The 16,128-nt window shown below is 33.8% G+C and overlaps 1 long non-coding RNA gene across 1 annotated transcript; it reads left to right on the forward strand.

Moving 5' to 3' along the window:
• The first annotated feature begins 9,121 nt into the window (after positions 1-9,121).
• On the forward strand, positions 9,122-15,927 carry LOC123385243. The gene is made up of 3 exons (XR_006597436.1): positions 9,122-9,612; positions 11,423-11,450; positions 15,759-15,927. It is a non-coding gene; the product is annotated as an uncharacterized LOC123385243 (long non-coding RNA).
• The last annotated feature ends 201 nt before the right edge of the window (positions 15,928-16,128 follow it).

Below are 16,128 nucleotides of genomic sequence, written 5' to 3' on the forward strand. Positions count from 1 at the left end.
AGTTCGAGCCCCGTGTCAAGCTGACTGCTGACAACATGTGGAGCCTGCTTCTCTCTCTCCCTCTCTTTCTGCCCCTTCCTCTCTCTCAGAATAAATAGACTTTAAAATCAGTGTAATCTTTTGAAGCTTACTTTTAAACATGGTTAAGGTATGCCTAGAACAACCTTTAGATTAGGGCATATTTGGCCATAATACCCATCTCAGGATTCTGTAATGCTTATGAATTTGGAGTTTTTTCCATGTTGGCCTGTTGCAACATTAACTGTTCCCTACCATTGTGAGCACCAAGGCATTTATACTCAGTCTTTTCTAGTAATTCTCTCCTTGACTTCAAGTAGTTCAGTTCCTTTTCTGCCTATGCAGATCAGCAACAGTCAAAAACTTAAGGGAGCGCTTCTACAGATCTCTCTCTCTCTCTGTCACTTCTCTCTCTCTCCTTCTCTCTCTCTCTTTCCCTGTCTTCCTCCTTCTTCCCTCCCTCTGTCTTTCTTTCTCTCTTCAAAATCTCTTCTCTAGTACTGTGCCCTGCAAGTTCTAGCATAAGTTTCACTATACTCTGAAACATATCTGCTCAACTCAGCTTTATTCCTGAATTAATTTATTACTGAATAAATAAATAAAATTTGCTGCTGCCCAGGAACTCTCTGTAGTCACTGAGCTAGAGGCACAGCTTCTTATTGGTTTCTCTTCTGTCAGGGAACAATAGTCTGTACTGATTATTACCTAGTAACTAAAAAATATTGTTTTACATATTTTGTCCAGTGTTTTCAGTTTCATGTGTCACAGGTTAAATACAGTCCCTGTTACTTCAATCTGGGGACAACACAAGTCCTGGCAAGTCTTTTTAGCACCTCAAAATTAAAAGGTCCCAATCCCAATCACACAAAAAGGAAAATGAACAAATTATTAAATACAATTAAAAAAAACCCCTGCAACTTATGATTTAACTTAATAAAAATGCAAAATAAAATCGGGAATATTCAAAATAATCTGATTTTTTAAAATTCAATTTGTTTTCAAGGGCGTCTTCAAATATGTAAAATAAACGTGGTAAAGAGTTTTGTTGCTGATGATATTGTGCATATTAAAGTGACTTAGTCATAAAAGTAATTTGATTTGAATTCATATATCAAAGAGACTCTTAAGGAAGTAGTGAGGGGGCACCTGGGTGGTTCAGTTGGTTAAGTGTCTGACTCGATTTAGGCCCAGGTCATGATCTCGAGGTTTGTGAGACAAAGCTCCCTGTCAGGCTGTGCATTCACAACACAAAGCCTACTGGGATTCTCTCTCACTTGCTCGCTCCTCCTCCCTGCTCTTGGTCTCTTTCTCTGAATAAATATTTTTTTTTAAAGGGAGTAGTGAAAGTCCAGCATAATTGATAAATTATCTGGTAGATACATATTTATTTATTTATTTATTTGAGAGAGAGAGAGAAAAAATTCCAAGCAGACTTCATGCTAAGCACGGAGCCTCATGCAGGGCTCAGTCTCACAGCACTGGGATCATGATCTGAGCCGAAATCAAGAGTCAGAAACTCAACCTACTGAATTACTCAGGCGCCCCTGGGAGACACATATTAGAAAATAGAGCTTAGTTAAGATATTTGCAGCTAGATCCTGTGTGAAAGGCTAGGACATAATTTTTATTTTTTTCATTTTTATTTAATTTTTTTGTTTTAAGATCATTTCCTTGACAGGGGCGCCTGGGTGGCTCAGTTGGTTAAATGTCCAACTTCGGCTCAGGTCATGATCTCCCGGTTTGTGAGTTTGAGCCCCGTCAGGCTCTGTGCTGACAGCTTGCTCAGAGCCTGGAGCCTGCTCTGAATTCTGTCTCTTTTTCTCTCTGCTCCTGCCCCACTCACAGTCTGTCTCCTTCTCTCTCAAAAATAAATAAACATTAAAAAATTTTTTTTAAAGTTCATTTCCTTGACAGATAGCATATCAGATATAGAAAAAGTAAATACTCTCTGAGGAATATATATTCTATAATGGAATTATATAACCCTGGAGAACATGAAGCTAAAGTTTTAAAGCTCTCTGGAATACTTTTGATTCCAGAAGTGCTTAATGAAATAAAAAAAAAATAATTACTCTTATTATTAATCATGACTTGGCCCAATAATTACTTCATATTATTTTCCCTAAAAATAAATAAAGATAAATCAATTTTTACAAAGATTTGAATGATTTGTTAACTTATTTAATTGACAATAGTGCCACCAGTAATAAAATTTGGACTTTGAGTGTGTGATCATTTGGTATTTTTATCCTTGCCAACTTCAGTTCAATCTGAATTTTTTTAACGTTTATTTATTTTCTTTAATTTTTTTATTAGTTTTCTTTATTTTTGAAAGGCAGAGAGAGACAGAGCACGAGTGGGGCAGGGGCAGAGAGAGAGGGAGAGACAGAATCCGAACAGGCTCCAGGTTCTTAACCCTCAGCACAGACCCTGACGCGGGTTTCGGGCTCACAAACCACTAGATCATGACTTGAGTCAAAGTCCGACGCTTAACCGGCTGAGCCACCCAGGTGCCCCAACTTCAGTTCAATTTGAATCTACATTATATTCTAAGTATTATGTTAGATTAACAAAAAAAAAGAGTTAGGGACATTGTTACAGAAGCTAAATTTTGCTAATTCCCAAAGATACACATTATTAAAAAGCATCATTTTCCAGTGAATTCAAAATAAATGTTTTTTATTTAATGCATTGCGCTTAATGAAATTTAGTTAATTCATGAAGATACAAATGGCTTGGTAATCCACAAAGAACATTTAACTTCTTCACAGTCTTCTTATATCAGTCATACTGAAGTAGCTCAGTTCTATCATTTATTAATTTCACATATTAATATGAATAGAGAAATATCTCAGACAGGAATAATATGATGGTACAAACTGGTGCTTGAAAAAAAATACATACATATATATATATATATATATATATATAGAGAGAGAGAGAGAGAGAGAGAGAGACACTTGCCATATTTGAAAACCTGATGAGGAACCATTTGAATAAGGATTTCACTTTTGACGTGATTTCACATTCTGTCCAGTCCACACAATTTTATACAGAAATCTAAATCCAAAATATTTTTACTTACTGATTGTAACAGACAGTATAATGACCACTTACCCAATCTCTGCATCCTAATCTTCAAAACCTAGGACTGTGTTACATTATGTGGGAAAGAGGCTTTGCAGATGAGATTAAGTTATGGATCCTGAGATAGGAAGATTATACTGGATTATATGGGTGGACCCAGTGGTCCTTCTAAGAGGAAGATGAATGGATTACAGTGAGGAGAACTGTGATAATGGAGTGCAGGTCAAGTCCAATGGAGATTTGAGGATGCAATGCTGTTGACTTTGAAGATGAACAGGAACCACAAAGGAAGGAATGCAAGTGGCCTCTTGAAGCTAAAAACGGCACGGGAATACATCTTCTCCTACAGCTACCAGAGGAATGGAGCCTCTCCAACATCATTTTAGGACTTCTGCCTTGAGAGATGTAAAATGATAAATGTGTGTTTTTTAAGGCAATAATTTTGTGGTAACATGTTACAGCAGCAATAGGAATATAATACAAATTTCAGTATTATAACTTGGGTGCTGCTCTAACATATACCTAAAAATGAGGCAGTGGTTTTGGGATTGGCCGGTGGGCAAAATCTGGAAGAATTTTGAGAAGGATGATTTTTAAAAGCATTCGCTGCCTTAAATGGATCAATCTCTAGGTCACTTGGAATTTCTTTAGCATTTTGAACTGATAATTATACTTTTCCTTGTCTCTTGGTTTGCGTGATAATTAGTTTGACCATATGCCCTTGTTTTGACTGGGGTGGGCTGGGTTCACATCTTCTGTCCTGATGTAATCATTAATAATACCACCTATATCTCTAAAAAATGCATCAGTTTGGATGATAAACTATATGTTCGTCTTATGATAACACAATCTTTTAATTTTATTCTTCTCATATTCAATCTTAGCTTTTTCTTCAGGTTGTTTTCCTCTGTTCTTCACATTAACATTGAAATTTTCAGGATTCTTCTCTGTCCTTTTTTATATTCAGTGTGTAAAATCCAGTATGCAAATGTTTGCTTTAATTGGCATCTATATACTCAAAGATTCTCAACACCTAGCATAGCTAGGTAGAGTAGAGTAGTAATTAAATACATAATCCAGACATTCTTCTGAGTTTCAGAAAGGTATTTCAAATGTAACATTTTATAATTGAATCTCCTTATTCTCAAACCTGCTCCTGATCTGGAATTTTCTTCGTATGGTGAAAGCCCCATTCTCCCAGTTACACATATTTAAACCTGAAAGACATTCCAGTCTCCTTTTCTTTCACCTCCCATATCCAACTGAAAATTGTGTTGTATTCTTTTTTTTTAATGGTGGAATTTATCTTTTTATTTCTATTACCAAAGTTTTATAAAATCCCTCCAAAATTGTTGCAGTAGTTTTTTAATTGGTATCAGTTTCCAGACTTGTCTTCCTCACCTCATTCTCAGTACTACTAATGTGTAACATTTATAAATATTTAAACATTTAACTATTTCAATAATCTCTTAATGGAACATCCTTGGTCCTTCCAAAAAGAAAGTTCATTTCTAGATTCATCCTTTTTTCTCCTAAATTTTATCAGTATTGCAGAACTGCTTGTAATTTATATCTTACCATACCAACAATTCATTCTTTATTCATTCTTCCATCAATTATTAAGCAACTATTAGACGTCATGTATTGGAGTGAACACTGAAAAGCCTTTCTATCCCAATAAAGTCCCTGATAATCTTTAAAATTTAGCTTAATTATTAGCTTTTTCACCAAAAATTTCCTTCCTATACTTAACCCACACCAACTTTTTTGTTGTTTCTCTGTACTCCCACACATCTAGGAAAATCTTTACAACAGTACATGTCAAAGTGTATTGTGAGTTTTACTGTTTCTTTTTTAGTTTGAATACATTATGAAAGCAAAATCTATTTCCCCATCCATGTCTAACTCTTGAGCTAGTTAAGTAATGAGTGTGAGACAATCAGACATCACCAGTAAAAACAAACAAATAATGCAAATGCAGTGTTTTTTTAAACTTGTGTATTGATTAAAAATAAATTTTAAATGTTTATTTAGTTTTGAGAGAGAGAGAGAGAGAGAGAGAGAGAGAGACAGAGCATAAGCAGGGGGAGGAGCAGAGAAAGGGGGAGACGTAGAATCTGAAGCAGGCTCCAGGCTCTGAGCTGTCAGCACAGAGCCCGACGCAGGACTTGAACTCATAGACCGTGAGATCATGACCTGAGCCCAAGTCGGATGCTTAACCAACTGAGCCACACAGGTGCTGCTGAATGTGTTAATTTTATATAATCATTTTACATTTAAAAAATTATCTCTATGCTTTGGAAATAGATAAGTATATAACACTCATGTATCTAATCATCTTACCAATGTACTTCCCTGATTGAAGATACACATTGCTAATTTGTTCTACATCAAGTAAGAGCTCTATCTTCTCTTGCATTCTTTAGTCCTAGTATATAGTACATTTAATTATTTTTGCATGGTAATGTGATGGTCACGACTTTGGTCATGGAACTGCCTTATCATTTATCTTGCACCCATAATGAAAAATTATTAAACTAACATTAGATTAACCACTTGAAGCTTAATTCTGCAACTTTTAGAAATGTCACTTATGTATAATACCACATTTAATAGTTCTGTAGTGGACAAGAATATAAGAAATTTCTGTCTAGGTCTGTTCTGTTGTCTATATTATATTCTAAAAGGATCTTTTCCTGGTTAATAACTGCAAAATCACATTTTAGTAGCAGCACATGCCATTATAATATCCTTTCAAAGTATCCCTCCATGGCCACAAAATTCAGAAAAATAGCATATTTTAAAACTTGGCTCATGATGGCAGCTCTCCACTAAAAGCCAATTATTCTGGAATATTCTGGTACTAAAATGAATCACAAATACTCCTCATTCACTGGAGTCTCATGAAACACTTTCAAGGCAGAAATGCAGTTTAGTTGAAATAACAGATGGAATAAATGGCCCCCCTGAACCCAATTTAACAAATATTGTAGTTGCCATCCTGCTTTATGATGCTGCTTTGCTCTGCAAAGCTTTTTTTAACAGTTTTCAAGTATTTGGAATCAAACATGGTTGGTTTTATTGAACTAGAAATATAACATCATAGACATGAGATACATTTACACCAAAAAACTGATTCTCAGATGACAGCATTCAAAGAAACTATCAGAAACTGTCAAGTGAAACACCATAGTTTCATTTTTTTTGTTTTGTTTTGATCTTTTACACCTCTTATGTTCTGTACTACACTGTTCATGCTGGTTACTCTATTTAATTATATACTGTATTTCTTATAGATGCTTTATAAATATTAACTTATTTTCATAACTGTTAATTAATAGATATTACTCATTGATATTATCATACTTTTGATTTTAGTATGTTAATAACAGTATATATTTAAGAGCAAATATTTTTCTCAGTTTTGGTTCTATTTTTCCCCCTTAAACTCCTCATTTTTGTAACAGAATTTTTAGAGAAAGTGTGAGAGGTAAGGAAATAAATTGGTATGTGTTAAGATCCTCTTATTATTCAAGTGCCTAATGTGTATTATTTTAGTATATCCTTATATCAATCTAGTAGATATTTGGTTCTTAATTTGTATAAGGAACATGAGGTTCAAAATCTTGACTATATCTATACTATTATAGAAGGAAAAAAAAGATTGAGGCTTCAAATCCAACTCTGGTTACCCCAAGCATCTCCATAAATACATATTAAAGCTTTTAGAATTGTTATTCCTGAAGTAAAATGAATTTCCAAGCCTCCTTTTGAAGATTTATTATTATTATTATTATTATTATTATTATTAAGTAACCTCTACACTCATCATGGAGCTCAAATTCATGATGCTGAGATCGAGTCCTACACTTTACCAACTGAGCCAGCCAGTCATCCCCCAAGTCTCCTTTTTAAAACTAGGAAGCAAACATGGTCTCTGGACTGAATTTGATATTTAAATTGTTTATTTTTTTCTCTATATTCTGTTCATTAATTGCTTACTTTTAAAATCAGAAGATTTTCATTTTAGACCTCATTCCATTTTAGATCTCAAACTTCTCTTGAAAAAAATGGTATATGTCAGTATAAGGCAACAATTGAGGCATGTCTTCTTATAACACATGTGGTCCCAAATTTGTCTCATTCCAGCATCTGCTTGTGCAAATAACTTATTCCCTTGAATGTTTCTCTTACACATTGGGCTTTCTATTGTTAGATATTCATTGCTTCCTCCTGAAATCATTTGCCTCACTTCCACCAGATGGCAGGTTATGTTTACTTTGCTGATTGACGTAAGGAAAGAACTTGGATTTAAGGAAATTTAAACTTGGAAGTTTAAATACAAAACAGGACAACCAAATTTGGCAGCATTTTGGCATTATCTTCATATTTCAGGGCAAGGTATACAACTTTGGAAGACAGATAATTTTGTTTCCTCTGTGGTCATGATTTTAAACTCTGTTACAGCCAGAGAAATAAGCCAATTGGGAAAAGAAAGAGAAGGTAAAGGAAAGGAAGGGAAGGGAGGAAGGAAGGAAGGAAGGAAGGAAGGAAGGAAGGAAGGAAGGAAGGAAAGAGGGGCGCCTGGAGGACTTAGTCTGTTAAGCCTCTGACTTCATCTCAGGTCATGATCTCTTGGTTTGTGCGTTCAAGCCCCAAGCCTGTAACCTGCTTCATATTCTGTGTCTCCCTCTCTCTCTCTGCTCCTCCCCTGCTCACTCTCTCTCTTTACAAAAATAAATAAAGATTTAAAAAATTAAAGAAATAAAAAAAGAAAGAAAGGATGGAAGGCAGGCTGGCAGGCAGGAAGAAAGAAAGAAATGAAGAAAGAAGAAAGAAAGAAAGAAAGAAAGAAAGAAAGAAAGAAAGAAAGAAAGAAAAGGAAAAAAGAAAGGAAGGAAGAAAGAGGGGCGTCTGGGTAGCTCAGTAGGTTAAGTGACCAACTTTGGCTCAGGTCATGATCTCATGGCTTATGGGTTCAAGCCCCATGTCAGGCTCTGTGCTGACAGCTCAGAGCCTGGAGCTTGCTTCAGATTCTGTGTCTCCCTCTCTCTCTGACCCATCCCTGCTTGCACTCTGTGTCTGTCTCTCAAAAATAAATAAACGTCTCAAAAAAAAAAAAAGAAAAGTAAAGAAAAGAAAAGAGACATAAGACAGCATTCAAGGCCTTTTCGTATCTATAGGTATCTTAAAGGAGATATCTCTGCTTTTCTTGGGGCTCAATAAAGTGGCTAAGGAAGCCCCAGTATGGTTCAATTTAATTTGAATTAAGTGTTTGGGCATTTGCAAACAAAAATAGTTGACAAGTATGGAAAAAAATAGGTGGGGAGGAGGGAAGTACTGTCTAGGGGTCCACAGTTGAGGGCTATTTTTACATATAATAACATAACCATTGCATACAGTATAAGTTCAGTTAGTCAAAAATATTTTGACCAATACTACAGTAAGTCATTAAAATGAAGTTGAGAAAAATTCTTAATGAACTCACCATTCTTTAAAGCTGCTAGGTATAAAGCCATTACCAGTAATATATTAGTGGTAATAATGGTTACTATAGATTATTATTTATCAGGTACGAATCTAAGTGTGGTCCATGTTTTAAATAATTGAACCTTCATAAAATTCTATGTAATAGATTATATTTTTCTTCATTTTTGAGATAAGAAAGATAAGTCACGGAAAGGTTAAATAGTAGTAAGTAAAAGTCCCAAAGTTGCTAAGGAAGAAAGCAACAGACCTGATGTAGTACACCGTAGCTCAAGACCCCCTGATTCTAATCACCCTATTCTGTTACTTCTCATTGTGATCCAGTTCATCTTAAAAATAAAATACATTTTTCAATAAATAGAAATAAGGACTGGAATTAGTTTGCACAAAAATTTTAGTATTGATATTTCCTGAGTGTGGAATTAGAAATTATTGCTGTGTGTGTGTGTGTGTGTGTGTGTGTGTGTTTGACATTTTCAAAATACATTGAATAAGATGTTATTTTGGAAGTTAAAAATATTAGTGTAAATGTTTTTAACATATTTACTGAAAATATTATTATAATTGTCAACACTTAATGATATCATGATGTCTGATAAACACAGATATGACTGAAAGAAATTATCAAATACTTTAAAAATTGTATGGTAATATCTCCCATTTGAAAGAGACCTAAGATTTTTTTTAATATCTACAAACTCAATGTTTGTTAAATAAATGAATGGGTAAATGATTAGAAAAATATGCAAACATTTTATTGTTGTATCATTAGTTCTAAATGCAAAGTGATAAAATAAAGAAAATTATCATTTCATTAATACTTTAGTACATGATGAAATATGTAGAATACAGAATACAATTAGGAACTTTTCTGTGGTTTTAGGTATTTAACATAACCCCAATTTTAATGACTGGTATCAGATGTTGCAGTAATCAGATAATGTCCTCTGGCTGCTCTTGCTGATTTCTCTGAAGACTGGTGTTTTGGAAAGACTGTTGAATTGAGAAGCAAAGTCCAAGGTTTGCATTAATATTTAGTTGCTTTTAAAATTTCAACCAGTACCTCTGAATGTCAGTGTACTTATCTTCATTGTTTTGCATTAAATGTGGCACTTCTGAAAGTCAGAGACCTCTCTAAACTTTGGCTTACAATCAAAATATGTTTGTATTCCTACATTATCTACGGTGTTAATATCAATGGTGTTAATAAAAGACTTTGACTTTGATTTTTTTTAATGTAGTCAAAGGGAGATGGAGATAAGGCATTAATTATTTACTTTAACTTGCATTATTCTGTTCTAGACTAAGGTCATTGTCTCTTATTCAAAACCCAGTTGGCATACAACTGCTATTTTAATCAAGTTATTTTCTCATTTAATAATATATATGCATATATATTTGAAGGTACTAATTTTTTCACTCATAGCTTGCTTGTTTTTAAATCAAATTTATTACATTCAAATCTATAGTTTGAATTATTGATTGCCTTGTATTTCAATACTTAACAGAGATTATATATCCCTCATAGTTCTAAATTTTTTCAATATTTTGAAAAGATTCTATTGTGAACATATTATATTTTGTTATTCTTTCAGGCACTTAATAGACATTCAAAATTATAGTGAATAAAGTAATGATTTAAGTGAAATGGAAATTATTCTTACAGATTATAACAAAGTAATCCCACAAATGTGCTGTGGGATAAAGGTTTGAGAAATAGAAATGTACATTGTTTAGTCAATTATCGTTCCGATTAAAAAGAACTGAACAGTTTAGATTTTATTTTTCCATTAATTATACAAGTAATATGTCATTCTTGATCAAATGACAGTAAAAATTCTTAACATTAGGAAATACAATTTGTGCTATTAATCCTAGCTTCTTTGCTATTTAAAACACTTAACTTACTTTTCTTCTTGGGAGTACTTCTGTAAGGCTGAGTCTATTTGTCTAAATTAAATTTAATTCACTTGTGAGATTCCTGCCACCAAAAGCTCCTATTAATGTATTGTACTCAGATTTCTCCTTCTTGGAGAAAGTACCGATTTAATCTTATAAATTTAAACTTGTAATTAGTATCAAGGTGCCTAGTAATATTTGATATAGCCCATTTGAGAAATTTAATATGTAATTTATAACCATTAATGTTTCAGAAACATTGTGGTTCATTGGAAGAGGTACAAAATTGATGAAATGTGAAAGAAGATTTATATCTTTATTCTTTGTATGAGCATATGATGAGCAACAGAAGTGAATTTTCTCAAATGTTTCACACTATTTTTGTTTTTCTGATGACATATAAAACATCTTGTGAGACAAAATTGGGTTCAGTATATTTCTGAAACAGTGAAACCGTTCAGCTTGGTGGTTTAATCCACTGCAGTTCATTAAATATTTTCTAAATTATCAATTATTCATTGAGTCACTATAGCAGATATACCAGGATCTTTATTTGAAAATACAATTCATTTTTTAAAAATGATTTCCAAGTTCTAAAATGGGATATGCTTACATGATACCCTAACTCTGGAAATCCCATCAAACTTGCATTATAGCAAGCCCTTAAAAGATTTTAGCCATTAAATAGTTACTGTAAATCATTTGTTACATTATGAAAGGCTAATAAATTATATGGCAAACATGATTGGCAAATGTAATCTAAGAGAAAGACATTCCTGAGGAAATGGAAGTACCTTCTTTAAAAAAAAATAATAGCTAAATTTTACTGACTTCTGTATCCCGGAGCTGTTTGAAGCTCTTCACTTAGATTATTAATTCATTTAATTCTTACAACTCTTTATTAGTTACTCTTTTTGTCTTCATTTTACAGATGATGAAACTGAGACTCGGAGCAGTAGGTAAATTGCTCAACTGGTAATTGGTGAGGTTATACTATAAACCAAAGTAGTATCATTACCAAATCTGTGGTTTTAAAGACTATGTTGTACTGCCTTTCAAAGCATCTTTAAATTATTCAAAACAAATATTCTTAAAAGTGAATAAGAAGGAATTAATAAATACTGGCCCTAAGCAGAAATCTCTGGAATCCTTCATTCTGTTGAAAAAATCAAGAAAAGAGAGAATACTTAAAAGATGTGGTTGGGAGGCAGTACAGTAACAAAATAAAGCTTGTTAATAAGACAGTAAGGCTAATTTAGGCATGATGGGCCTGAAGTACATATCTCAGATCTAAAGTTATGCTCTGGTAAGAGCCCACAGTTCCTGACCCTGAGATAGAATTAATAATTAAACTATAATGACCTGGAAGACTTATTCATTAATCATATTTAGAATATCTCACTGTCAACCATAAAGAAATTAATAGAACTTGCTTTTGAGTAGCTGGGTTTGGCTACAGAAAAAAATCACTCAACTTGGATATTACTACAAAATCTTGATCAGCATTTCAAAATGACTGTTAACAAGACTTGGAATATTAGTAAATTCTTCCGGTAAATACAATTGTATGCTCACTAAGGAATTATTTAATGCCTCATCCACTCTTCAAACATCCTCTCTTGCCCTACATCAGCTAATGATTTTCCTTCATAAATCATCATTATAGGCTTTTCCCACAAATATTTGATAATCCTTGGCTGCCCATTCATATTTAAGAATGTAGCACTTAAAAGCTGATCATAAATTCTATGCCCATGAAGGGTGCTTAGTGGTATATTAGGCTCACTATGATTTGACAAGTTCCAATCATTTCATTGGGGACTTCTTCAATATTAGTATTTATAGGTCTTTATTTTGAGCTAGGCTGTTGCTTCAGGAAAGAAGCTTCTACTGAGAAGGTTGGTAAAGCAGAAGGCATTAGCATTCTAGACAGCACCCTCAGTGCTAAGTGGAGCTGGAGGACTCCTGTTGGCAATATGTGCTTTTACATAATTCCTCAGTTTTCAATATGGCATCCTAACCGTTAGATAGCCAGGTCGTACCTGGACCTAAGTACTCCCTTGTGTACATTTTCCAGAAAATATATTTACTATCTTCTCCTGAGATCATAAAAGCTAGTCATCTCTCTCTGTACAGGGTATGGAAGTGCATCTAGGTGTAAGCTGTTTTTTTACGATGACTTCTAATTAACAAATCCCCACCAAAACTCTCCTGCTTAGGCTACCTCGAATTTTAATTTTGTAATTCTCTGGTGCAGATTGAGTTGCTTCTTGGTTTCTAAATATGCAGACCACAATCTTTCAGTGCATGTTTGTCTGCTGCTTTGTACTGTTATCCATCATTCAGGGATCTTTCATTCTGATGTTTTACCTTTTCTATTTTCTTTTTTTTTTTTTTTGGAATTTATGTCTTTTTCTCTAGATAATATTATTTACTTATTGTTCGGAATGTACTGTTGGTGAACATAAATATTCAGTCACATATTATAACTGATTTTGGTGGAAATAAAGCAAACCATAAAGTATTATACAACATAAGGTTTATTGGCAATCCAAATTTAGTTGTTATGAATCATTAAATCTCCAATAATATAAAGAGGTAGATTGGAGATTTGGAAGTCAATAATATTAAAGGTATTTCCTTATCTCTAATAAGGAGAAAATGGCGAGGAACCCTTCAAAGTCAAAATAGTCGTTTTTTTTTTTTTATTTTAAGACAATTTTGAAAGTGTTGACTTTGGAGTAATGAAATGTAAATAAACATCATTGAATTATCAAAAAACAGTTTGAAATGACACTGGAAAGAGATATTTGGTCTTGAGATAAATTTGGTATTTATATGTAAACAGTGTGCAAAATGTAAATGTAAATTGGAATTATTTAGGAAACTACATATGTTTAATAGTTAAAATAAAATTGATATAGAAACTTAGGGACTAAGAATTTACTTCAGGAGAAATAAAAATAAATTGTTGTGCTGCAGTGATCTGCTAAGCCAAGTTTTATTGTTACATTATGTGCACTATTGCACATTAATGTGTAGGCTTAGAAATGTTCTAAGTTATAGCACATCATTTATAATATTGATAGTATGCTGCATGAAGTTTAAGAAAAATATTTTAACCTAACATACTATATAACAGGTGGTGGATTATTTTCAGAATTGCTAGTAAATGGCTTATAGCAATACTCAAATTGATTCATTGAGTGTAAGGTAAATGTATTACATTTGAAAGGCAAAGCTTTATGCTTCAATACTCTTTGGTATGGACTTACCATACTTTGTGAAATTCACTGAATCTTTAAATGTATCATCCGAAGAGGTAGGCCATGCTTTCCAGATAACAGAAAAAAACAGATTATAATCTTTAGGTTTCCAGTTAAATTAGATTTCTCACAAATGAGTTTTTATCTCAATAATAAAAAAGTATATTTTTGTTTTTAAATTAAGACATTTAATTTTTATGTCTGCTGTACAAGTCCCTGAAGAATTCCCATACATAGTAACTCAATTAAACTTGAGAGTGACTAATCTTAATTTATCCCAGAGACTGCATCCTGCTCTTATTTAATATGAGAATTCTCCCTCATCTTGAAATGAAAGACTCATATAGTCTCTGACTTTGGACATGTAAGATTGCACTTAAGTTCTGGCTTTACATGACCCCAAAGTTTTTGTTTGTTTGTTTTTTAATGATCCTGTGTGAGTCCTTCATCTCAGCAGGCAGTAGAGAAATTTATTCCCCAAGCTGCCCCAAGGTGCCTGTAGCACCTTGTAAATAAAAACACATGTTATGATCTCATAATAAATGTTCCTTTACTGAATTAAGTTGGAATGAGTCTAGGATTGAAAATAAGACTACCGTCATGCCAGGCTCAGGTTCCCACATGAAGTTATTGTATACCAGAGGTTCATCACATCTCCCTTTCTTGAGGATATCAGTCTCCATTAATACTGAAGTGGTGTTTGGATTTGATCATGAGATTCTAAGATTGCTTCAACTGATTTTAACTGAAGGATCAATTCTTTTTCATGCGGAATTCAGGAATAAAGACATATTTTCAGTGCAGAGCCCTATCAGGGGCTTGATCTCAGGAACTCGTGACATCATGACCTGAGCTGAAATCGAGAGTTGGAAGTTCAACCGACTGAGCCACCCAGGCACCCCTGATCATAATTTTAGTAATTTTAGTAATCATAATTACTAAATGATAAATTACTATGATTACTATTTAGTAATAATAATTTTTCTAGTTAAGAAATCTCATGGACAGGGTATAATTTTATCTCAGATCTTGGGGCCATATATATAAATATAACATCTAATTTTCTAGTTATAATCAACCTAACTATTATTCTTGCCTATGTTCTTTCAGATGCTATTTGTTTCACTGTGACAGAACTCTGTTTACCTTTTTTCTAAGGAGATTTTTTAAAATGTTATTTATTTATTTTGAGAGAGAAAGAGCAGAGGAGGGGCAGAGAAAGAGGGAGACAGAGAATCCCAACAGGCATAGAGCCTGATGCGGGGCTAGAACCCACAAACCATGAGATTATGACCTGTGCTGAAACCAAGAGTCTGGTGCTTAACTGACTGAGCCACCTGAGCCCTCTTGTTTATCTTTCTTTATTAGAGCTATGCATTTTTTTAAGTCAACATTTGTTTTCTGCTTGCTTTCAGTTGAGAAAATCAACAATCACTTGGACAGTTGTGTAACAAGCATTTACTAAAGCGCCTCATGTTTGTTTGGTTTTTTTCGGTGTTTGTATAAGTACTTGAATTATCTTTCAGTGAGGGAGGCACCACCTCTTTAAAAATGTGGGTTTAATGCTTTCTTAATTACTAAGGAAGTTTTAGTTGAAGAATCTATTTTCTAAAACAACAACAACAACAACAACAAAAAACAGGAACTTGCTGAAAAGAGCCACTGTGTCTCCAAAGACAAATTACAAATTTGCTAATCACCAGTCCATCACCTGCTGCTTGCCATCAGCAAAGCAAACAGCAGTCAATTGACTATTTATAAGTTAGTAAGAACTTCCTTTAACCAGCCACCAAGAAAGAACTTAGTAAGTTTTGAGAATGGTAGGATAGTGAACAGTAGCAGAATCTGACACATCCAAACATGCCACTTTGGCATATTGAATACTTTGAGCTATAGACAATTGAGCAAAAGGCAGATAAAAGAAAAGTTCTTTGCTTTCCTCCTTTTTGTGTAAAAGTAGGACATAATTTGTAAAACTATCTTTCTTTTCCTCTCTACCAGGAAGAACAGAAGTTAATCACTACAGACAACTCTAGAAGCTTATCATGTCAGAGAAAACACAAGGAGACTTTGTACAACAAATCTCACTAACTAGACAAACAGTCCATTAGCTGTTGGACTAGCTAACAGTCCATTAGCTTCCTCCATATATTTATCTTCCCACAAGTTACCATGCTTGAAACTCTAAGTTGTTTTCCTTTGTCTTGTCACTTTAAAATTTTATTGTTCTTGGGGCACCTGGGTGGCTCAGTCAGTTAAGCGTCCGACTTTGGTTCAGGTCATGATACCACGTTCCATGAGTTCGAGCCCTGCATGGGGCTCTGTGCTGCCAGCTCAGAGCCTAGAGCCTGCTTCCGATTCTGTGTCTCCC

This window comes from Felis catus, chromosome B1 (genome assembly GCF_018350175.1).
Source record: "Felis catus isolate Fca126 chromosome B1, F.catus_Fca126_mat1.0, whole genome shotgun sequence".
NCBI lineage: Eukaryota > Metazoa > Chordata > Mammalia > Carnivora > Felidae > Felis > Felis catus.